This window comes from Corvus moneduloides, chromosome 6 (assembly GCF_009650955.1).
Source record: "Corvus moneduloides isolate bCorMon1 chromosome 6, bCorMon1.pri, whole genome shotgun sequence".
NCBI lineage: Eukaryota > Metazoa > Chordata > Aves > Passeriformes > Corvidae > Corvus > Corvus moneduloides.
Window position 1 is genome coordinate 19,317,033 of NC_045481.1, and position 24,242 is coordinate 19,341,274.

At 41.5% G+C, this 24,242-nt stretch overlaps 1 long non-coding RNA gene across 3 annotated transcripts in view; it reads left to right on the forward strand.

The window, feature by feature from the left end:
* Positions 1-1,478: 1,478 nt before the first annotated feature.
* LOC116445934 overlaps positions 1,479-24,242 on the forward strand; it is a 34,969-nt gene continuing 12,205 nt past the window's right edge. Inside the window, exons 1-3 of one of the 3 annotated variants that reach the window (XR_004240955.1) lie at positions 1,479-1,569; positions 6,708-6,784; positions 13,683-13,793. This is a non-coding gene — a long non-coding RNA (uncharacterized LOC116445934). Of the gene's footprint in view, positions 1,570-2,211; positions 4,616-6,707; positions 6,785-13,682; positions 14,529-24,242 lie in introns of those variants that run through there. The other 2 variants (XR_004240953.1, XR_004240954.1) reach the window with 2 other exon arrangements.

Consider the following 24,242-nt stretch of genomic DNA (forward strand, 5'->3'; position numbering starts at 1 on the left):
TTTTTTCCCAGGATCAGTCTTTTTCTTCCTTTTTCCTTCCCCTGCGCATTCCCCAATTCAATTCTTAGTTCTTCAGTACAGTGGAAATCTTAAAACTATGAATGTGACTCAAATTTAAGCTGATTATTTAGACCTCTAATAACATCATGACATTTATTTTCAACACCAAAAAAAAAAAAAAAAAAAAATCAAGAGAGTTCAGAAGCTTGACATGAGGACCAGTAATGGCTTTTTTTTTCTTTCATATTTATTCAGTTTCTGGTAATAAACTCTAGTTTCCCAGACATGTCATACACCAGCCCTTGAGGAGGAAGGAAAGACAGAGATAATGAGTCATGAACTGACTGCAACCTCCATTCCCCATCCCCCTGCACTAACTAGGGGGGAGAAGGTAGAGAAAATCTGGAATGAAATTGAGCCTGGGAAGAAGGGGTGGGCAGAAGAGAAGGTGTTTCAAGATGTAGTTTTATTTCTCATTACCCTACACTGATTTGATTTGTAATAAATTAAATTAAATTCCCCAAGTCAAGTGTGTTTTGCCCGTGATGGTAATTGATAGGTGATATTTCCCTGTCCCTATCTCAACCCACGACCCTTTCATAAAATTTTCTCTCCCCTTCCAGCTGAGTGATAGAGTGATAGAATGATTTTGGTGTGTAACCAGCCAGGTCAAGTCTCCAAACTAATTCAGACTATCATATGACTATACTTTTTTTGCTCTCCAAGTTATAGTGACTGATGGTTTGGAAGTGTGGTACCAAACTTTTGACTACCCACCATACCACGTTTCAGTGATAACATTTATCTGGTTACCTATCTATATCTGGCCCTAGATTTTCATGACACTATTCAAGCATTCAGGGATGCTAAAAATGCAATGTACTCTGTCTGTGTCTCTCCTAATGTAGTGAGATAATGGTTTATCTGCCTTGCTGAATGCTGAAACAGAGCCTGTTTTCTATTATACTTTCAAGACTTCTGGTGATAGCAAGTGATGAATAATGAAACAGTCTTTCCTTCAGTAATGGCTTTATATAACAAAATCACTTGATAAAGCAAAGAATTTCAGAAGGTGATGGGAGCTCTTAGATTTAAAACTAAAGCTCCAGACATGAATATCTCAAGTACATAAATGCTTCATTGCTCTGACAGGGCAGAATGGCTAGTAATTGACTGCCTTAGTAGGATGCAGCATTGAAAGATGATTACGTAAGTAGAAAGAGGCATTTGCAGGAAGTCTACACATTGTAATAACAGAATAAGGGTTTTTAACAAGACGGTTGCTAGAGTGTTGTATTGGTTTGGCACGGCCTGGTTTTAAGTAGCAGAGGGCAACAAAGGTGGCTCCTGCGAGGAAGCTGCTGGAAGCTTCCACCATGTCCAGCAGAGCCAATCTCTGATGGCTCTGAAGATGGACATGCTGCTGGCCAAGGCTGGACCAATGAGAGAGGTTGGTAATGCCTCAGTGTATTTAAGAACAAATCAAAACGAAGTCACAAGGTTTTGATTCTAGTCAGAGAATAGGAGGAGGTGAGAACATGTGAGGGAAAACAACATGGAGACACCAAGGTCAGTGCAGAAGGAGGGGCAGGAGGTGCTCCAGGCGCCGGAGCCGAGGTTCCTCTGCAGGCCGTGGTGCAGCCCATGGTGCAGCAGCTGTGCTCCTGCAGCCCGTGGGGATCCACGGGGGATGCAGAGATCCACCCGCAGCCCGTGGGGATCCACGGGGGATGCAGAGATCCACCCGCAGCCCGTGGGGATCCACGGGGGATGCAGAGATCCACCCGCAGCCCGTGGGGGAGGTGCCCGTGCCGGAGCGGGTGGATGCCTGGAGGAGGCTGTGATCCAGTGGGAGACCCGCTGGAGAGAGAGGGCCCTGCTGCCAGGCTGGAGCAGCCTGTCCTTGGGGGACTGCACCCCGAGGAAGGAGAGAGCCCTGGCGCAGCAGTTTGGGAGGGCTGTGGGGCCGTGGGAGGGGCTCACGCTGCAGCAGGGGCGGTGCGGCCGCTGCTCGGGAGAGAGGACCCACGCCAGGGAAGTTCAGGAGAACTGTCTCCCGTGGGAGGGACCCACGGCCTCACAGGGGAAGACTCCTCTCCTGGAGCAGCGGAAGGAAATCCCGGTGATGGACTGACCAAACCCCCAGGCCCTGTCTCCTGTGCTGTCGGTGGGAAGGAGGGAGGGGCAGGGGGAAGGTGTTCTAAGGGTTTATTTTACTTCTCATTATCCTCTTCTGATTCTGTTAGTAATAAACTTCTGTTTATTAATATTGTTTATATTATTATAAATTCTGCTAGTAATTCACTTCGCAACTTAAGCTGAGCCTGTTTTGCCCTTGAAGTGTTTCTCCTGGTCCTTATCTCACTCACGAAGTGCTCCTTAACTTCTTTTTCCTTTTCCCTCCTCTGCCCTTCCCCAGGGTGAGCGAGTGTTTCTCGTGGTGCCTGGTGTTGGGCCAGTGTCAAACCACGACAAGTGTTAATAACAAAGATGAAAAAAAGCTGGTGGTTCTTCCAAGCATGTAAATCACTGAAAGTTTCACATATACATAGAAGTCAGAGAACTGTCCAAGAGAAACCTATTTCAGATTTTTCTATAGAATTTGGGACTGCACTGAATTTTTAGATTGAAAATAATACTTCAATTATGTTTCAAAAATCAAGAAAAATCTTAATACTCTTGGAATATCTCTTTTAATGTGTTCTTCTCTATTCTTTTCCCTTCTATTTCATTCTATGAAGAAGTGTTTTGAATGAAATTTTATGGAACTTCCAGAAAGCAAGTTTCAGCCTTGGAGCAAACCCTGATGAATGATTCAAACACAAAATCAATCTGATACCTGCATTTGAATTGCTAATAATAACAAAATTCGCTGCTCATGCTGCCACTGCTGTAGCTCACTCTGCTAGTCCAAATGTCTGTTACCCATCCTTCTGCATGCAAACAAAATTGTTATCTTTTAGAAAGACTTTTTCATCTTGTATTGCCATGGCTTTTAACATCCACGACCAATCTCACATCTGGTATAAACTTTGTTGAAGACAGTAGGTTTTATACTAGGAATGATTCTGATTTGCAACATGAAGGCAGATTTTATCACTATCTGCTTTAACATAAAGCTGGCTTGTGTTTTGTCTTTGTTTTAAAAACTTATCAGTACTTAAAAATGTAATGCCAAAGGTGGTACGAATCAGTAAGACACTTTTAAGCCATCTCTCTACCCCTATCCACCATTTATGTTGTGATGCTCAGATTTGGAACCTCTCTCAGCAATAGCAGCAAAATGCACTGCTGTGACTCTGCTTTTTAAACTCTATCTTGTGTCTGCTTATCTACCTAAGATTTCTCTGACAGTGCCTTTCATTATGTTGCATATGGATTGTTTGAAAAATAAGGATTACACAATTTGAACTGCTGAATGGAACACACACACTAGAGTGTTAGAGTTATAAAAAAGGCAAATAACTGCAAAAGTATTTTCTCCAGAAAACTCACAGAACATTAGCACCACTAGTTTTGTTAAGCCAACAAAATGCTTTCTATTTTATTATTTTACTTGATAATGGACAAACTACTGCTCAGTGGAACTAAGTTACTCACCCAAGTCTTCACAGTCCATCAGTAGCATAGTCAAGGATATATTCCTTGTTCCATTCTCATTATTGAAAAACAAAACAGAACAAAATAAAATCTTCTTAATTTTAAAGGGATTAGGATTTAACATCAGAGTTTAGGACTTACTTGTCCCCCTCTCTTTCAAACTGTCAGCTAAATGTGCTAGTCATAACACATATCTAAGTGGGATATCTAAGTATTTTGTCAGACCTGCAAAGTAACTGTCTTTTCAAAAAGTTAAGCAAACCTGTAGACTGAAAGAACATTCCATATTCAATGTCTCCTGAAAGTAATGGAACATTATGTAACTCCAAAAGCCTGCTCAGAGATCAAAGTTGTGCTGCTGCTTGTTGTCAGTTACACGTACACACCCTTGATACACTGTACTATGAGTGGGACACCAACACCTTCCACTGTGGTTACTTGGATGGATAATAAAGTGTCTTGAATTTCTGCTTTTTGCCTAAAGATAGGTCTTCTGTCTTTCTCTGTGACTGATAAGTATGATAAGTATGGTTCTACTACAGATTGATGATCATGAGAATTATTCCTAGTGAAGGAAATGGGGTAATATAATATTTTTAAGTAAAAGAGAAAAAAAAAGAGCGAGTTCTTCCTCCCTGCATGCTGGCAACAAAGATGGGCAAACTAAGATCAGAACTGGCTCATGATTTATATCTTCTTAATTGTCCCTTAGTTGCTAAAAGTAGTCTTGTAGTTTACTCTCCTTCAGAAAAAAATTGATGGATGCTTTGTTTTGATTTAGTCTTGTTGCACAGCTGGGAATCTCTTGCATCACTGCAGGGATTCTCTGTGTATGGCTGGTGTGATTAGTGGAAAAGGGCTTGGCTATTGCAATGGATTGGACTCTGAAAAGTCTGAACAACATTCAAATATTGTACTTCAATCAGTGAGTTTACTACAAGGAGAACACATGAATCAGAAAACCTCAGAGCTGAAGGTTGATTCCCTTTTCTGCTTGTCAATCAAACCTCTTGAGGTGAGTTGTTGAGTCCACTGAATATTTGACATCAACACAAAATTGATACATGACATTGTCACTCACAAGAACTCTAGGACAACATAAACTCTCCACAGCATAGCAAATCTCTATAATAATATTTTTATCAGTTGCTTTCTAATGTACTAACTCTACAGACCCCTGTCAAAGATGAAAATAATATCAGATAATGTTTCTAGGACATACATAGTTGTAGCTTTCCTAGAAGTACCAAAGGATTTAAATAGCTTTGCTATATGACTAATCCATCCTACATGGTCTTCACCCTTCTCACATTCCTGGCCATTAAAAACATCATTTGATGGGACATCCATTTATGTCCTTGTTACTTTGAATCTTGTTAGATTGTAAATTGGCAGCCTGGCTAACAGTCTATATGTGATTTTTCTTCTTTTCACAAAGAATATTTTACAGTAGTTAACACATTTTACCCAGCTCAGCTCAGGTTATATTTTTTCTTTAGGAGAATGATTATTTTATTCACTTGGAGACAATTTCAGCATGTTTTATATCAAGTTACAGATAATATCTGTCACGCACAGGTCTGATGATAGTTTTCTAAACACAGAAATGCTGTTAATACTTAGGGAACCGAGGCATTGGAAAGGTCATGTCCTTATTTTAGAATAGTGCATTATGGAACACCCTACTACTGACACAAACGAGTTTTGGTTAGAGTAGGATCTGAAGGGTGGTTTTGATTCAGATTCGTCTGTACTAGTAAAAGTATAAAAATCCATGGTAAATTCCTACTTTGGGAACTCAAAGGACATAACCATCATAACCTTCTCCATGTTGGCACACGCAGAAGATAGATGTTCTGAGAAGCAAGGGACAATATGTCCTGATGCTGAACTTTCTTTACATACAACATGTAATAAAACAAGCTTTCCTTTCCCCAGTGCCCAAGACTGAGTCCTCATTTATCAAAGAACAAATCCTGCAAAACAAACAATAGAATGTCAAAAAAGGGCTAGAACACCTTAAAATTCTGTACATTTATATTATCAAGCAGTCATTGTTAGAAATAAAAATCATCTATCACAAAAATATATTTTATAAGCTCACTCAGTTGAAATGAGGTTACAGTTCATATTCAAGATGTTGATAGAACAGTCTAAATTTATCTACAGTGCCACTTCAAAAAGTAACTTGAAAGTGTTGGAATCAAGTTTTATCATGGCTCATTGCTTTTGGGGAGACCATGGCCTGATGCAATGAAGCAAATGTGGAAACTCCCACTGATGTAATTAAGGTTTGGATAATTCACTAAGAACAGAAGCCCAACCTAAATTCCTGTCTTGAAGTAAGCCCTATTTTACATGAATTTAATTTTTTTTTTTTTGATTAGGCAGTTCTGTGTCAATTATATCTAATTAAGAGGAATTACTCTTCCTTAAATTAATAGCTTTTTGTTTACATGTCTATGAACTTAAAGAGGATTAATTATCAACCTGGGGACTTATTCAGAAACAGAGGTCAGGTGTCATCTCAAACTGCTCATTACATTTTCTCTTTTTACTCTAATTTAAAAAGTAATAGGCTAAATTTGAAAAATCTTAGACTACATTCCCAGTTTAAATGCTGAATACTTGTCTATATTATCATCCTACTAAATTTCTGAAAACTGGCTTGGTTTTTAAATACATGCTGCTTTACAGCTTGTGACAAGAAGAAAACTACTTCCTCATGACTTTTGAGGAGCAAAACAAAAGACAGACAGAGCTGCATAAACATCAAATACAGTTATAATACTTGGTGATGTACTCTTTTTTTTTTGTTTGTTTGCTTCCCAAATTTCTGTTAAGGGATCAGTTTGGAAAAAAAAAGTAAGTAAATTAGTTATTTTTTTAAAGAGATTATTGCTTTAAAAATACCTGCTGTATTAAGACCTTTTGCTGAAGGATGGTTTTTTTATGGGTACGTGTTTCATGATCTATGTTTCCTAAGTTCTTTGACTGGAGGTATTGTATCATTACATATCCATAATGTGGAAATTGAAGCTCAATGTCAGATTGTCATCCATAAGATAGTGGAGAAATTTTCTCAAGATAACTACATTTTTTTTCAGGTTATGTCTGGCAGTGATTGGTGAGTTCAGGAACATATGCGTGCTGGATGTACACATATTATGCAACTGATCTGCAGGTACACAGCAAGTCCAACACCTGAAAGCTATTCTGTTCTTGTAGAGTGACTTTATGCTACATGCACTGTGAAATCAGATATACCAGAGCTGTTCTGCCCAAGCCTTCGCAGTTCCCAATAAGCTTGTAAAGCTGCACTGTGCAAATGTAGAATTCTCCTGTTTTGCAAATATGACACAGATATGTGGTCACATAGGAATTCTTCAGAAAATTCTCCAGAAAATCTAGTCATTGAACTTAAAACTTTTGACTATTTTTACTGTCCATAATCATTAGGCTGCCAAGGATATGAGTTTCCTGAGAAATGATGTGTACACACTTAAAATTTGAGATTAAATATTTCTGTATGGAGAATAATTTTTTTTCACCCAACTGCTAAAATACAGAGTAAACTTAACCTTCTAATTTTTGTACTTGTTGTTTTCTGCCATGAAATTGTACTGATGCAACACTGCTAATTTAGTACTGTTCTTTTCCAGTGTCTTCTATTTGAAGTAAAAGTTGTCATTTAGGACATATACTGTGGTATTTTTCGAATATGACCATTAACACGAGGTATTCAAACTTATTTTCAGTTAAGAGATAAATGTGTTTTGAATTTAGTTTCTTGGGCTGTTTCACTAAGCCGTTGCTCCATTTGCCTCCCTTCGTAGGAACAAATATTTCTTCAAAACAAGCCCTTTCTGTTAAATGTCTATGGCAGTCTGCTTGGCAGCTGTAGACACAATTTGGGTCACTGTGTTGGAATTTGAGTATGTATGTGTATATTCTGTGCCACCTCTGACACTATTATGTCATGAATTGAATGCACAAGTGAATAGATGATGATGGTGATTTATTCTGATAAAAGAGACAGAATGACCTGAAGGTAATTCTTTACACTAAGGACACAATATATAATTAAGAACATTTATGAGCTTAAGACCTTTTCTTACATAGCTTTCTGTATTTTCTCAAAACTCTACCCCTAATGACCTCTCTCTTAATTGAAAAAATGGAAAGTCCCCGTAGATGTTGGTTAAACTAACTCACCAGTGCAGAAGACATACAGACAGCATATAACAGAGAGAGAATGGAATTACTGTGAGATAGTCTCAGCTGGCATAAATCAGTGTTGCTGTGATGATTTAAGCCATCAGAGAAGATGGACCAATATTACTTTTATATTTCCTAAGGAACACCAAAATATAAGTACAACTCAAAAATTCACATTCTTGTTTAGAAGTTTATAAAACTTAAATACAGCATGTCATAGGTAATGAGGGCTGTAAACAACTGGTGAAGAAAGAAAGATTTTTAAGGGGAGAGAGCTAAGAGCACATTGTCTCAATTCATGTGTAGCCATTGACTTTACCTGATCTAATGAAGCAACAGTGAGGTTGATCTAGATGATCTTTAAAAGATTCCTTTCAATACAAACAACTCTATGATTCTATAGGTTGAGAAGATTGAGGGTGGTAAGACCCATACCTGAGTTTCTTTGAAGTTTCAGAATAGATGTAATTGTACAAATATAATTTCTGTTCTCACTAATCACAGTATTTAATTTAGTTTCTTGCTCACACCATGTTTGAGCTGCTTTTAATAACTCAGTAACCAGATCTCTGATGTTTTGAGGTTTTGATTCCATCAAATTTAAACTTCCCTAGTACTATCCTGGGAATAATAATTAAAAAAAAAAAAAAAAACAAGTAAAATGAAAATGAAACTGTTGTTTTCTTGAAAGTAAATAGTTAGAAGGAAACTTAAACACAACATCAAGGGTTTACATTTCTTCTCTGTCTAACACAAAGAGATTGTAAATTTGTGAACAATTTTTAATTCATCAGGCTGGAAGGATTTTTAAGTTTAAGAAAGATACAGATACAATGCAGATTTTCTTCTTTTGCCTTTTACAATTTATCACTGAACTTGGGTGAACTGTGCTGGGGTGAAAAGACTGAATGGAGTTCATTTAGGGCCGCATTTGATGAAAGGCAGAAGATCATGATCAAGAGCATATGGGATTGGAGTTGGAGGAGAGGTTGACATTTTTATGGAATAATGATGATTAGCAAATCTAGGCTTTTCAAAATTGTCTATGAACTGTTCTGAAACTAAGACTTCTTGGTGTTCACAGATTTATAATCTATGGACAGAAAAAAAGCAGAAACTTTCATTGCTAAGGTATCTTATTTCGAGAAATCTTTACCATACAGTTGTAAAATGTGCACATCCTGTGAGCAGAAGTGAAACAGGTTTCTTAGTCATTTTTATTCTTTATGCTGTTCCTTGAAGAACCTGAAGGCTCAAGAGGTCATATATTGGAAGAACTAGTATCTACAGTAGCAAAAGAATATCTATAATTTAGACTCCTTTGCATTTGTTCTTGTTTGTTACCAAAATCTTAATGCCTATTTGTAGTAGGAATGAAATAATTGTACCCCTAGGCCACATATTCTTGGAATCCAGTTCTTTGAGTCTGGACCATTCCACTGTGTGAACCAAAGATATGTGAAGAGAACTGTGAGATTTGCTTTGAAAGTGCGCTCCTGAGAGCATTGATATAGACACACTGCCTCTTGAAATCTACCTATGCAGACAGATATTGCACCTACCGAAAGAGAGAAATATGAGGGACAACTGAAAGTAAAGGTGGCAATAAAACTGTGATAACTAGCATAAAAGGAAAACAAATCACAGCAATATAGTTTGGAATCTAACAGGATCATGATAAAGAGATAGTATATCAGAAAAAAATTGATCTATTTTTTTTTTTAATAAATTTAAAAGTGCAAATACACATACACATGTGCATATATATATTATATATATGTGTAACCCCTTCATTGTCAAATATTTTGCCTCAGATTTGTTCACTGCATAACCAGGGAAGAGCTTCCTCTTTGGGTACATCCTTCACGTAATTTCTCTTTTCCTACTTTTTTCTACAGGGTGTCTGACACATAATCAATTTACTGTGTTCCCAAGGTTCCAAGCTACATTATTGTAATTTCTTTCAGATCCAGCTCTTTCTTTTGATTCAAAGTCATTCAGCATCTGGATCTGAAATATTCTCCAATCCATATCTGCTTATTATATTCTTAAATACTCTGACTTTAAACCAGCAAAATCCATACTGGGAGAATTGCTGAAGAGGTGATGGGGTGGGGGTTTTTTTGGGGGGGGTAGGAGGTGTTGGTTAGTGACTTTTTAGACAGTAGTTTGCAACACGTTCCAAAAATAAGGTTTTGAGTGTGTATTGCTGTTCTATTCAGTTCTCAGGAGAATATGCTGGCATTGGTTTCAACAAGCAGTGTCGGTATTTCTGAGTTTATGACAAAATTCCATATAAGCCTCTCCTTTCCCTCTGCTTTGTTCTTATCCCGCTTCCAAAGGATAATCTTATAGGAGAACCGTAGAGACTGAATCATTGTTCAGCATGTAAAACACAAAGCAGAGCAATGAAGATAATGAATGTATTTGGACAGGATACGCCAGTTCAAAAGGTCTCAATTCTTTATGCCAGCTGCCCACACATTGTCATACAGTGTTATGCAGCTATTTTTTGGGTGATTTGGTTCATCTTCTTTGGTATTACTGCAGTGCTACCATGTCAATTGCAATACTTATTTAATACTACTACTTACCAGTTTTGATATTTTTTCATCATTCTATGAACCAAAGTATTTTACAGTAACTTTCATAGGAGTTCTGGCATTCTGTCTCCAATTTGAAATGCTGAACACATCTAAGAGGGATATTTAATGTTACCATCTAAATGAGAGTTCAGCCATGTAACATCACCATTTTGGTCGTTTTCTTTGAACATTACATCCTTATTTACAAGGAAATATCTGAGCCTTTTCCAAAACATCTTTTTCACTATTCTAGCATTCTAATTTTTTCACCAACACTCTGAAACACTGATATTGGCATCTGGCAGGAAAAGGGAGATGAAACGCATTGAGGAAATTCTATATTTATGCTAGTGATATGAAAGAACCAAAGTGTGCTTTCATTTTGTATGATGGCTTTTCCTTGGCAAAACATTAAAAGTTATGGGGGATCACTGAAAAAGATGGTCTTTGGCAGCCTGAAGTCTGGTGTAATGTTTACTGCATCTGAGTTAGATACTTGAGAGCAGTATTTTTACAATTATTTAGCTGTATCCCTTGTACTTGATGTTTTTTTCCTTCCATTGCCCTAAATAGGCAAGAACGTGCTATTGTACACATTTTAAAAGCAAGAGGCAAAGGAGGAGGATGTGTAGGGTCTACAAAGGATTTGGGTACTCAAGGTGTGACGTATCAGTGTACAGTCTCTTTATAGCCATCTGTGAATATAATCCATTGGCTGGGTTCCCTGTACATTGAACAGACAAAATGTTGGAAAATTTAGAAGTCTGGGTGCTAAAAGATAACAAATTAAAACCAGCAAATAGGAAATATGAGACAAGGCTTTGGATAAATATATCCTCCATTCCTGTTTGCCCTAAATCCTTTTCTTCTAAGACAGTTCAAGTATGTCTTGGAACACAGAGACAGAAGAAATAGCAGAAGGACCATTTTCTAGAGTGTTTCTACAGCAGTTTAGGACATTATTTTTCCTGTATTTGTATTTGTCAATTATTCTCATAACCAGGAAATTCACATTCCTAAGTCTCCCAATATCAAATTCGTTTTTTGACACAATTGTAGAGGGCCTTATTATCTCCATAAAGATGCCTAAAATAGTAGCAGTCATTCCCAATTCTCTTGTCCGAACAGATACCTTTGAATTAATTATAACAGGGCTTGGATTTCTAACTTAGTTTCTTGTGACCTAGTTGATCTACCTATAGAACCATCCTTTCTTTACACTGCTAAAAAAAAGAAGAAAAAGTAATGCTAAATACTAAAGAACAAAATTCCTTACAACCCAGTCTATTGCAAAGATTTTACGATATATGTTCCTTTATAAACACCTCTTTCCTGGTTACTGCCTTTTTTATCCTTGTACTGAATCTTGACAGTTTAGGTTTTGTGCTTTAGACTGATCAAAACTGCACTAAACAGTACAATCAATCCTCCTTATCATTTCTGGAAGCTAAAGAGACAGCAAATATGGACAACTGAGGAAAGTATAGAAAAGCAGAATAAAATCTTCTTCTGTACAAAGATTGTAATAAGACACTGATGCCTTCCCTGTCATTGCAGTGCATCCTTGTCATTTGCTTATCAGACAATAGTTAATGCCTTTCACCCTCCCATATGAGTACAGTTTTAAGTCAACTTGCCACTACCAATTTTTTATTTCTCTGATATTCTGTAACTGTGTTGTCTCAGTCTTACTATTAAAAGTAGTATTGTGCATGGGGGTCAACACTGGTGCACATTGTATGTCAGCAGACTGGAGTTCAAAAATGGCTCTGCCTCTCAGAACTTTAGTGTGGCATTGCCATTTGTTTTCAAATTTGCTAAATTAGTGAAAAGTAGCATTGTTTGTTATCTGTGATATTGGGACAAGAGATGTGTGCAAAGCATTTACATACCTTGAGTTAAAAATTTCTATATATATATATAAGCTGTTGTAGTGGCTTTCTACCTAGTACCACTTTATCAACCCCAAAGTTCAAGAGCACACAGTCAGAATTTTCTGTAGGCACACAGGGTAAGTGAAAGAAAAACAGTTAATTATAAATAGTAAACAGGTTTTTTTAATTGACACTTTGTATCCCTCCTGTTGTTCTAATACTTACGATGCATTAATGATGTTAAGTGAACAGAAACTTTGATAAGATTGATATGTATAAGCCACAAATCTTCCTCCTTTGGTACCTCAAACTGGACATTAAACTTTTATCAAATCTTAAAAAGACAGATGGACTAGGAACTTAGCTTCTGAGATAAAGAAAAATAAAAATGTAAGAAAATACATACACATACAGAAACAGTAACTTTAAAATATTATGAATTACAATATCTATGGAAAATTAGTTTCAAATATTCATTTACCACCTATGCTAACAGATCGCATAACCATGTTTTGTGAAATGTATATGCATTTACAGACTTCTTACTTCGAATGCTAATTTTGAAAGAAACATTTATGGAATGATTTATAATAAGCTTTTGAGGAACAGCTTATTCTGAGACAATGTGCAGGCAGAAAAGAAGGTGGGAAATGGATTAATAGATTACTTATCTCTATTGTTTTTTCCAAATCTAACCATTGTAACTGCCCTAATGGCATTTAACAACACAAGGAGTACCTTCTCATGGCTTATGAATACCAGCTTATGTTTCACTTTCTTCCAATCAGCCTTGAAGAAACTTTCAGGAATGCCTATCTCCAAAAAAACCCCAAAATCTCTGTTTTTCTAAGGATGATTTACTATCTGTTCTCAGATAGAGCTTAAGAAGAGCTATATTATTTCTATATATTTAACAGCCTGACCTTTTCAGATTAAAGTCAGAGGTACTGGCATAAATTCTTGACAGCATAGTGAAGAAAAGATATCAGTACTCTAGAGGCAACATTGCATGTACGTGCTTTCCAGTACCATGCACAATCAGACATGTGAGGAATGTATAGAAAAAAATGGAAATGTTTCCTACTTATCCTAAAGGAATACAGAGTCTGGCTTTTGCTTTTTAAAAAGAAAGATGTTAAGATCTTAAAAGACAAGAATGTGAGAAAAACTTCATCAAAGGGAGACAAACCTTGCTTGTTTGTGATATTCAAAAATGTGAAGAAAGCAAAAAGAACACTGTGTAACCCTGCCAAGAAAGAACAAAATGATTTTGCATGTAGTTATAAAACAGATGTAAAAATTTACATCTTTAAAAAAGGGGGAAAATCCTAGCAATAACCTACTCTCTTTACTATCCATTGCACTGTAAAGAAGGAATGTTAATTACTTTTTTTCTTTTCAATAGCAGGAAAGCCCTAATTTCGTCTACGCTGAAAATATGCCCAGACCACAAGTATTTGAAAGCAAGGGAACACCTGCAAGTCAAGCAAGAATGAAATGGAGACTGCCAAAGCCTGTAATTTTCTTTACTTGGTTCTTTGCTGTGAAATGCATCAGGGGTGTTATCAGATCATTCACTGATACGAAAAAGAGGTACTCACAAATTTCCCTGTCACAAACATAATTTCTGATCTGAAATCTACTGTGGCCAAGAGAAAGATTATCACTTACTTCAGTGGCAAACTATTTGAGGTCTAACATGTTGTTAAACTTAGTACAGTAACATCAATATAATCTATCAAAAAAATTAAAACTCTTAATTTTATATAAATAAATATAAATTGATGTAAATTTTGATGCATTTGCACCTACCTATGTATTTCATGGCAAGTTTTAAGCACCACTTTTTTCTAATTCAGTTCCTTTAGACCTATTATCAAAATTACTACTGTCAGGAAATTAATTGTTTTTTAATATAAAACACCAACTGCCTTTCACTTTCAATTTCTGCTTTTTTCTTTTTTTATTTGCATTCATTTAGAAATTATTACATTCAGTGTGACAATACAAATTTTATATATTTTCCAGTTGAAAATTTAAGTGAAAACTGTGTGTTTTAATGACTTCTGTTGAATTGGATAAAACAACAGACTTTGATCAATCTGCCTCTGTTTTACCATTCCTAAAAGTACTCTGTCCAGGTTTAATGATGTTGACTTGCTAAGGATATATTTATAGCAATATAAGTGCAATATTTCTATGTCTCTCTAAAGCTGAATAAATTAAACACAGGGAAAGTTGTTTTTCTGCTATTGCTATGTATAGTCAAAATTTATGCTACATGTGGCTCAATTTTCAACCTGCCTAACACTACATATGGAACACTAGCACATGATTTACTCATGCTGGGAGATTCCATCAGAACAGTCATGAGTGCCCATGAACTTTCCAGTAAATTCCATAAATTAGACACTTAAACATGTTGTGGACCTTCATCTCTTTCTCACTTTGTACTTGTAAGTTTGGAGGAACCTTATCTTAAATTTCTTATGTAGTGATATATCTCAGCATTTTTTTTTTGTCTTTATAAATATTGCTGGAATTTAGGAAAATTAATTTTATAAGTTGGGCTAGAAAGAGAAAATAAATTGGATATCTGGAAATTCACTTTAGCCTGAAAAACCTGGTCTTGCTAGACATCTGCTACAGTTAGTGTAGGGAAAAATGTCCTGTGCTTTGAGGAACATTCAGAATATTTGAATTCATGTTGTAAAACATCTTATGAAATAACATCTCTGTTCCTGTTAAAAAAGAAGGGAGTTAGCATCCCACAGCTACAGCTGACCTTCCTAAATGACTAAATACTCTTTAGTTTGCCAGGATGCTATACTGAAAATCTCAAGCTAAGGCCCAAATTGCCTTCAACAAAGTCATATTTCCTCTCCAGAAGTTAATTTTAAAAACCATTCTGAAAATCAGAACTCATGTATTCTACATATTTTTTTTAATTTATGTTCAGAAAGAAAATATCTTTTTAAACTTTGCTCAGTTTTCATCTGTATCTGAGTATCTACATGACCAAATGGAAAGATCACAAATCAAGATCACAAATCAAGATCACAAATCAAGTAGCTGAATGACTTTACACTAGAAAATCACCCAGCATTCTCTAAGATTGTTATCCCGCCCCCCCGCGCCCCCCTGAGGTGGGGAAACTTGGAAGTCTTGAAAAAACTTTGGCATTTGTCACCAAATAGCCACACGTTAACTGGATTATGTAGATATTCACCAAAACTGCAACATGAGCACATCTTGGGTGAAACCTGATCACTGTACCCCTTTTTTCTACCAGTACACCTGATTCCCACATCAAACATTTTATGCAAATTCTCTGACTTAGATTTTCTTATAATAGTGATGAATAGAACTCAGTAATAATAAAGTTCAGGCTGCTATGGTATTTATTCCCAATAAGAAAGGCAGTTTTCTGCTAGTAATGCCCAATTTGACAAGACTGAGAAGAAATTATGAATTTGGAAGCATGTCACAGACCTTTTTTGGCCCTAACAATTATTTATTTTTCTTTATTACATTCTTCAGCCTAGAAAACATTCAAAAGGGACAAATAACAACACACATGCACACACACATGCACACATACCGAAACAGAGTGGGGCTCCATCAAAGAGAAAAGGTACAAATAAACTAAACAGGAGCAATTTGAAATGTTTTAAAATGAAAATTCCAGAAGGGTGTAAACTTGATAGACTCCTGGTGAGATAAAGAAATAAGATTGAGTTGAAAGTTTACAGTACCAAACATCATTAGGAAAAAGCTTTGCAATTTTAGTAATGCAATTCAAGAAGAATATGCTTAGGCAAACACATGGCAGATAATGAGGGTGACAGCTTTTGCCAGATACCCGTGATTTACCTTTGTCAGAAGTTTTATTAATCCCAGCCCCTTCGCTACCACATCTACACTGATACAGTTTGCAGCTTTGAAAACTGGAAATCTGGAAGAACTGACTGCAGGAATTTTTGAGGTATTTTATTTCTCAGAGTAATTAGTGCTCTTGGAAAAACTAATCTTTAGTGAATCCCCTGTGGTGTGGTCTTTTTTAAGCTGAAATAGTGCCTTCATTGATATTCTAGTAGCACAGAAAATTTATCTATTTACTTATTTACTCTAGGCAAAATTACTTTTTTGTTGTTAATTCTCGTGGCCTACTGAAGGCTTCTCTAATGGAGGAAAAGTTATGTGTTTCAGGGGATCTTTCTGCAATGAAAGTATCATTTTTTGTCCATTAGGACTGACTGATAATGGGTGATTATTTCTCCATTGCAACATAGCATTTCTTCCCCCTTTTTTGTTTTTCTGAGTGTCTGCTGACATGGAAACAGCCATGTGAAAAATAGGCACTTTTATGTATTCTTGTGGCTTTCATTCATGATCATATTCCTCATGTGCAGCTCCAGAGATGCAGATGGGTGCCGTGCAGACTGCAGCAAGGGGCACAGGACATCCTGCTCATTTTGTCCTGCTCAGCAGCAGTTACACCCTCCCAAAGTGTTTTCAGATCATTGTCAACTGCATTACAGGCATTTTCTTAAAGGGAGTTTTTAATCTGTATTACTGTGACTCTCTTATAATGTTTGTCGTAATGCCTAGAAATAATATTCCTAACTGTTAAGGATTAATTTCATTTTTGTAATGAATAGACTTAACACTGGCATTAAAAAGAGTGTTAAAAGAGTATGAGGATTACATAGACAAATTTAATCTCTTTGCTGAATAATTTGGTGATTATTGTGCTGATAAAAGAGCACCTTTGTCTCGGTTTTGAAAGACAGGTGTCTGCTAAGGAAGGCAGAGGCCCCCCTTGAAGTGGCAGATATAACCCCTTTTCCCTCCAAGTTATTATATTTTGAAATCAAGAGCCTTTAGGCGAAGATGTGGGAAATAGGAATAACAGTTCTTTACTATATATATATATGTGTATATAACCAGTCAAACAAAACAACAACAACTATGGCAGTAACAGCAATCACAAACCCAGTGCCAGCCTTCTCGGCTGTCAGGCTATTTCCCCTCGGGTGCAGTTCCGCTCGCAGCCGGCAGGGGCGCTGGCGGCTCCCGGTGAGCAGGGCAGGTGCGATGGTTCCCCCGCGGCTGCAGGGGGCGCTCCGGAGCGAGCTCGGGACACACGCGGCACCGGTGCCCTGGGATCCCGGGAAGGGATGGAACAAAGGCTTCACAAACCGCTGGGCAGTTGATCCCGGGCTCTCAGGAACAGCAGGCTGGAATGGCAGGGACGAACGCAAATCCCGGGTGGCAGACGAGATGTATCCAGATGGGAAAAACCCACGGAGGCCCAGGCAGGCAGGGCGAGCAGGGCTACAGCGTAGCGAAAGCTCGAAGCAGCAGCGGAGCAGGGCAGCCACAGCTCGGTCTCCAGCAGGGCAGGGAAAGCGGCTTTTGGGGTCCCGGCGTTGTTTCCAGCAGGAAGAAAGAACGGCCAAAAAGAAAGAAGCAGCAGCTCCTTTCTCTGCAGCTTCTCTCTCCGGACGTTCAGAGCGAACTGAACTCACACCCAGGTGTAGACAAAGGAGTAGCCAGGTCCGCCCCACTCCCCTTTTGTCTTTCTTAAGTACAGCTATTTGTCCCCTAGCAACATGCATATGGGAGAAAATTCCTTTAACAGAGAAAAAAACAGACTAAACTAAAACCCCAACATTATCCACCCCGAATTTTTTCCCATACTAACATGTTACATGAAACTTAACTTTTTTAACCATATAAATCTATGCATTACCCAAATTATATACAAATATACATGCTGATACTGATACAAGTACAGAGCCATGGGTAGTTCACCCTAAAACAAGGTCCCCTTGAGGTAAGCATCGGGTCTCTCCATCCTTTTGCATCACCCACCAGGTGCAACCTGGTCCCTGAGCAAAAACAACCCCACGGATGGGTTTGTCTTTGCTCAAGGCAGACTTTACCCAAACAGTTTTTCCAAGCATACCTCTCATGTGCACCACTGGAACCTTATCCCCGTCTGTTGTTTGTAGGGGTTCAGATTGGGCAGGGCCTGCTCGGCTGGTGGAACCTCGAGTGTTAACTAACCAGGTGGCTCTTGCTAAATGCATCTCCCAGTTTTTGAAAGTCCCCCCACCCAGTGCCTTCAAGGTGGTTTTAAGCAGTCCATTACACCGCTCAACCTTCCCAGCTGCTGGTGCATGGTAAGGGATGTGGTACACCCACTCTATGCCATGTTCTCTAGCCCAGGTGTTTATAAGGCTGTTCTTGAAATGAGTCCCATTGTCAGACTCGATTCTCTCAGGGGTGCCATGCCTCCAAAGGACTTGCTTTTCCAGGCCCAGGATGGTGTTCCGGGCAGTAGCGTGAGGCACAGGGTAGGTCTCCAGCCACCCAGTGGTGGCTTCTACCATTGTGAGCACATAGCGCTTGCCTTGGCGGGTTTGAGGCAGTGTGATGTAATCAATCTGCCAGGCCTCCCCATACTTGTATTTGGACCATCGCCCACCATACCACAGAGGCTTCACCCGCTTGGCCTGCTTGATCGCAGCGCATGTCTCACAATCATGGATAACCTGGGAGATACTGTCCATGGTTAGATCCACCCCTCGGTCTCGTGCCCACTTATAGGTGGCATCTCTGCCCTGATGACCTGAGGCATCATGGGCCCATCGAGCTAGGAACAGTTCTCCTTTATGTTGCCAATCCAAGTCTATCTGCGACACCTCTATTTTCGCAGCCTGATCTACCTGTTTGTTGTTACGATGTTCTTCATTAGCCCGGCTCTTGGGGATGTGAGCATCTACATGACGGACCTTCACGGATAGCTTCTCTACCCGAGTGGCAATGTCTTTCCACTCTTCAGCAGCCCAGATTGGTTTTCCTCTGCGCTGCCAGTTTGCCTTATTCCACCTTTCCAGCCAACCCCACAGAGCATTGGCTACCATCCATGAATCAGTGTAGAGGTAGAGCTTTGGCCACTTCTCTCTTTCAGCTATGTCCAGAGCTAATTGGACAGCTTTGAGCTCAGCAAATTGGCTCGATCCACCTTCTCCTTCAGTAGCCTGTGCAACTTGTCGTGTGGGGCTCCATACAGCGGCTTTCCATTTCCGGCTAGCGCCTACAATTCGGCAGGAACCATCAGTGAAGAGGGCGTATTGTCTTTCACTCTCTGGTAGCTCGTTATATGGCGGGGCTTCTTCGGCACGTGTCACCTGCTCCTCTTCTTCTTCAGAAGATAACCCAAAAGTCTCACCTTCCGGCCAGTTCGTAATTATTTCCAAGATCCCAGGGCGACTTGGGTTTCCAATTCGGGCGCGCTGCGTGATGAGGGCAATCCATTTGCTCCAAGTAGCGTCGGTGGCGTGATGCGTGGAGGGAATCTTTCCTTTGAACATCCACCCCAGCACCGGTAGTCGAGGTGCCAGGAGGAGTTGTGCCTCTGTGCCGATTACTTCTGAGGCAGCCTGGACTCCTTCATAAGCTGCCAGGATTTCCTTCTCTGTGGGAGTGTAGTTGGCTTCAGATCCTCTGTAGCTTCGGCTCCAGAATCCCAGTGGTCGGCCCCGAGTCTCACCAGGCACCTTCTGCCAGAGGCTCCAGGACAGACCCTTGTTCCCGGCTGCAGAGTAGAGCACGTTCTTCACCTCTGGTCCTGTCCTGACTGGGCCAAGGGCTACGGCGTGAGCAATTTCCTGTTTGATCTGGGCGAAGGCCTGCTGCTGTTCAGGGCCCCAGTGGAAATCATTCTTCTTGCGGGTAACCAGGTAGAGAGGACTCACGATCTGGCTGTACTCGGGAATGTGCATCCTCCAGAAACCTATAGCACCTAGGAAAGCTTGTGTTTCCTTCTTGTTGGTCGGCGGAGACATTGCTGTGATCTTATTGATGACCTCAATGGGAATCTGACGTCGTCCATCTTGCCACTTTACTCCCAGGAACTGGATCTCTCGGGCAGGTCCCTTGACCTTGCTCTTCTTGATGGCAAAACCAGCTTGCAGGAGAATTTGAATTATTCTCTCTCCTTTCTCAAACACTTCGGTTGCGGTGTTCCCCCACACAATGATGTCATCAATGTACTGCAGATGTTCTGGAGCCTCACCCTTTTCTAGTGCAGTCTGGATCAGTCCATGACAGATGGTGGGACTGTGCTTCCACCCCTGGGGCAGTCGATTCCAGGTGTACCGCACGCCCCTCCAGGTGAAGGCAAACTGAGGCCTGCACTCTGCTGCCAGAGGAATGGAGAAAAATGCATTGGCAATGTCAATAGTGGCGTACCACTTCGCTGCTTTGGACTCCAGCTCGTACTGGAGCTCCAACATGTCTGGCACGGCAGCGCTCAACGGTGGAGTCACTTCATTCAGGGCACGATAGTCCACAGTCAATCTCCATTCCCCGTCAGACTTGCGCACAGGCCAGATGGGGCTGTTGAAGGGTGAGTGGGTCTTGCTGACCACCCCTTGACTCTCCAGCTCACGGATCATCTTGTGGATGGGGATCACAGCATCTCGATTTGTCCGATACTGCCGGCGGTGCACTGTCGAGGTGGCAATTGGCACTCGTTGCTCTTCCACTTTCAGGAGCCCAACTGCAGAAGGATTCTCAGATAGTCCAGGCAGGGTGTTCAATTGCCTAATGCCCTCTGCCTCCACAGCAGCAATCCCAAATGCCCACCTGAGTCCTTTTGGGTCTTTGTAGTAGCCATTCCGGAGGAAGTCTATGCCCAGAATACACGGGGCCTCTGGGCCGGTCACAATCGGATGCTTTTGCCACTCCTTCCCAGTCAGGCTCACCTCAGCTTCCAAAAGGGTCAACTGCTGTGATCCCCCGGTCACCCCAGCAATGGATACAGGTTCTGCCCCCACATGTCCCGATGGCATTAAAGTACACTGTGCTCCAGTATCAACCAATGCATCATATTTTTGTGGCTCTGATGTGCCAGGCCATCGGATCCACACCGTCCAGAAAACTCGGTTCTCCCGTGCCTCTTCCTGGCTAGAGGCAGGGCCCCTCTAGCCCTGGTTATCATTCTTTCCCTGGGCGTACATGCTCGAGGTACCTTCAAGGGGATCCGACATATCATCCTCCCTTCTGTAGTGCCTGGCAGCTCGGTCACGGGAGGCTGAGGCTACCTTCACCTTAGCGGAACCCCCTCGGTTAGTGCCTCCCTCCTTGAGTTCACGCACCCGCGCTGCCAGGGCAGAGGTGGGTTTCCCATCCCACCTTCTCATGTCTTCCCCATGCTCACACAGGAAAAACCACAGCTCAGCTCGTGGGGTGTACCCTCTCTCTCTCGCAGGGGGACGACGGGCTCTGACTTGGGGGCCTGTGACTCGCACTGGTGCCACGCTGACCCTCCTCATCTCCTCCCTCATCTCCTCCCTCATCTCCTCCCTCATCTCCTCCCTCATCTCCTTCATCTCCTCTTTGAGGTCCTGGACCACAGCAGAGACATGAGCTTTTAGCGGGCCATTGATCATGCTGTCATAATGCCTGAGCCTGTTGGCAACAGAGCCCACTGTTTCTCGGGTATTGTCAGCATCAATCGTTGCAATGAAGGTGGTGTATTGTGATGGCCCTAGCCTTGCCAGGTTCCACATCATCTGTCCTGTGCACCTGACCTTATCGGGGTCATTATCATGCTGTCCATCCTTCCCAAAGAGTACCTCTAATATTGCCACCTCTCTTAGCTGTTGGATCCCTTGCTCGAGTGTCTTCCACTGCATTCTATGATGATACTCCTGCATTCTTTCTTTGTGAATGAACCTTTCTCTCACACTCATTAAGAGCCGCTCCCAAAGAGAGAGAGGCCCTGGCTCCCTCACAAATATCTGGTCCACACCTGGGTCCTGGGTCAACGATCCCAGATACCTTGCCTCACCACTATCCAGTTGCACACTTGTGCCCATAAGGTCCCAAACCCGAAGCAGCCAGGTGGTATAAGGCTCACGCCCCCTTCGCACAATGTCGTTTCGCATAGCACGGAGACTGTCGTGCGACAGGGACTCAGTGATGACTTCTGGCTCTGGCTCTCCTGCTGGTTGTGAGGGCCCTGGTTGCCCATCATCATTGACTGGTCGTACTGATTTGGTCTTATACTTCCTCCTTTGCACAGGGGCGACTGCTGCTGGCTGTGGTTGTCCTTGTGGTTCAGCTGAAGCCTGGATGGTTGTAACATCCGTGGGTTCCACTGCTGCACCATCGGACTCACCCTCTTTGGGGCAGGGAGAGGGTTTTTCACTAGCTGAGGAGGTGTATTCCCTTAGCAATTGGCATATCTCCTGGCGCACCTGGCCCATCTCCTGGCACATCTCCTTGCGCACCTGGCCCATCTCCTGGCACATCTCCTTGCGCACCTGGCCCATCTCCTGGCATATCTCCTGGCGCACCTGACCCATCTCCTGGCATATCCCCTGGCGCACCTGACCCATCTCTTGGCACATCTCCTGCATCCCTTTTGCCAGTACCCCCACCCAGTTTGGGTAGTCCATTTCTGAGGTGGACTGTTGGGCAGTATCAGTCTGTGGGGCGGGATCTCTAGTGTCTGGGGCTGTGGCAGGCTCTGGCTCTGGGGTAGGATCTCTAGTGTCTGGGGCCGTGTCAGGCTCTGGGGCAGGATCAGGCTCTGGGGTAGGAACTCTACTCTCTGGGGCCATGTCAGGTTCTGGGGCAGGATCAGGCTCTGGGGTAGGATCTCTAGTCTCTGGGGCTGGTGTCCGGGTAGATATCCAAGCCAATCTCAACTTATCCTTGAATGCTAAATAGAGTAGGCCTATCAGCAGCAGATGGTTAGTATTCAGAGGGAATTTAAACCCTTCGAAAATTGATGGGGTGGGCCCAAAGAACTGGTTGAGGGGTTGGGGGAAAACTTCCCCTGGTGTCATTTCCTCACAGAAGGTACCATTGTTAACATAACCCCAAAAACATGTGCTCAGTGTGTGATAGCTGTTTATCCATGTGCCCACATTCCGGAGGAAGTTAAAAACCCATGAATTCCTCACCTTCTCGACCCATAACGCAAGCTGGATAACAGCAATGGTAGCCTTAGTCAGAGGACCCATATTCAAGTAAGGAGCTGCAAAGGGGAAGAATATAGCCACGGCCACATGCCACCCGAACCAGGGTAAACTAGACCACATAGTGCTGCCTAACAAGGTTCCAATATCCAGCACACAAAATAAAGTTATCCAGGAACTGTTATTCCTTTTTCACCTCTATCTCTTAATGCCCTTATGCCCCACGTTGGGCGCCAAGATCTGTCTCGGTTTTGAAAGACAGGTGTCTGCTAAGGAAGGCAGAGGCCCCCCTTGAAGTGGCAGATATAACCCCTTTTCCCTCCAAGTTATTATATTTTGAAATCAAGAGCCTTTAGGCGAAGATGTGGGAAATAGGAATAACAGTTCTTTACTATATATATATATGTGTATATAACCAGTCAAACAAAACAACAACAACTATGGCAGTAACAGCAATCACAAACCCAGTGCCAGCCTTCTCGGCTGTCAGGCTATTTCCCCTCGGGTGCAGTTCCGCTCGCAGCCGGCAGGGGCGCTGGCGGCTCCCGGTGAGCAGGGCAGGTGCGATGGTTCCCCCGCGGCTGCAGGGGGCGCTCCGGAGCGAGCTCGGGACACACGCGGCACCGGTGCCCTGGGATCCCGGGAAGGGATGGAACAAAGGCTTCACAAACCGCTGGGCAGTTGATCCCGGGCTCTCAGGAACAGCAGGCTGGAATGGCAGGGACGAACGCAAATCCCGGGTGGCAGACGAGATGTATCCAGATGGGAAAAACCCACGGAGGCCCAGGCAGGCAGGGCGAGCAGGGCTACAGCGTAGCGAAAGCTCGAAGCAGCAGCGGAGCAGGGCAGCCACAGCTCGGTCTCCAGCAGGGCAGGGAAAGCGGCTTTTGGGGTCCCGGCGTTGTTTCCAGCAGGAAGAAAGAACGGCCAAAAAGAAAGAAGCAGCAGCTCCTTTCTCTGCAGCT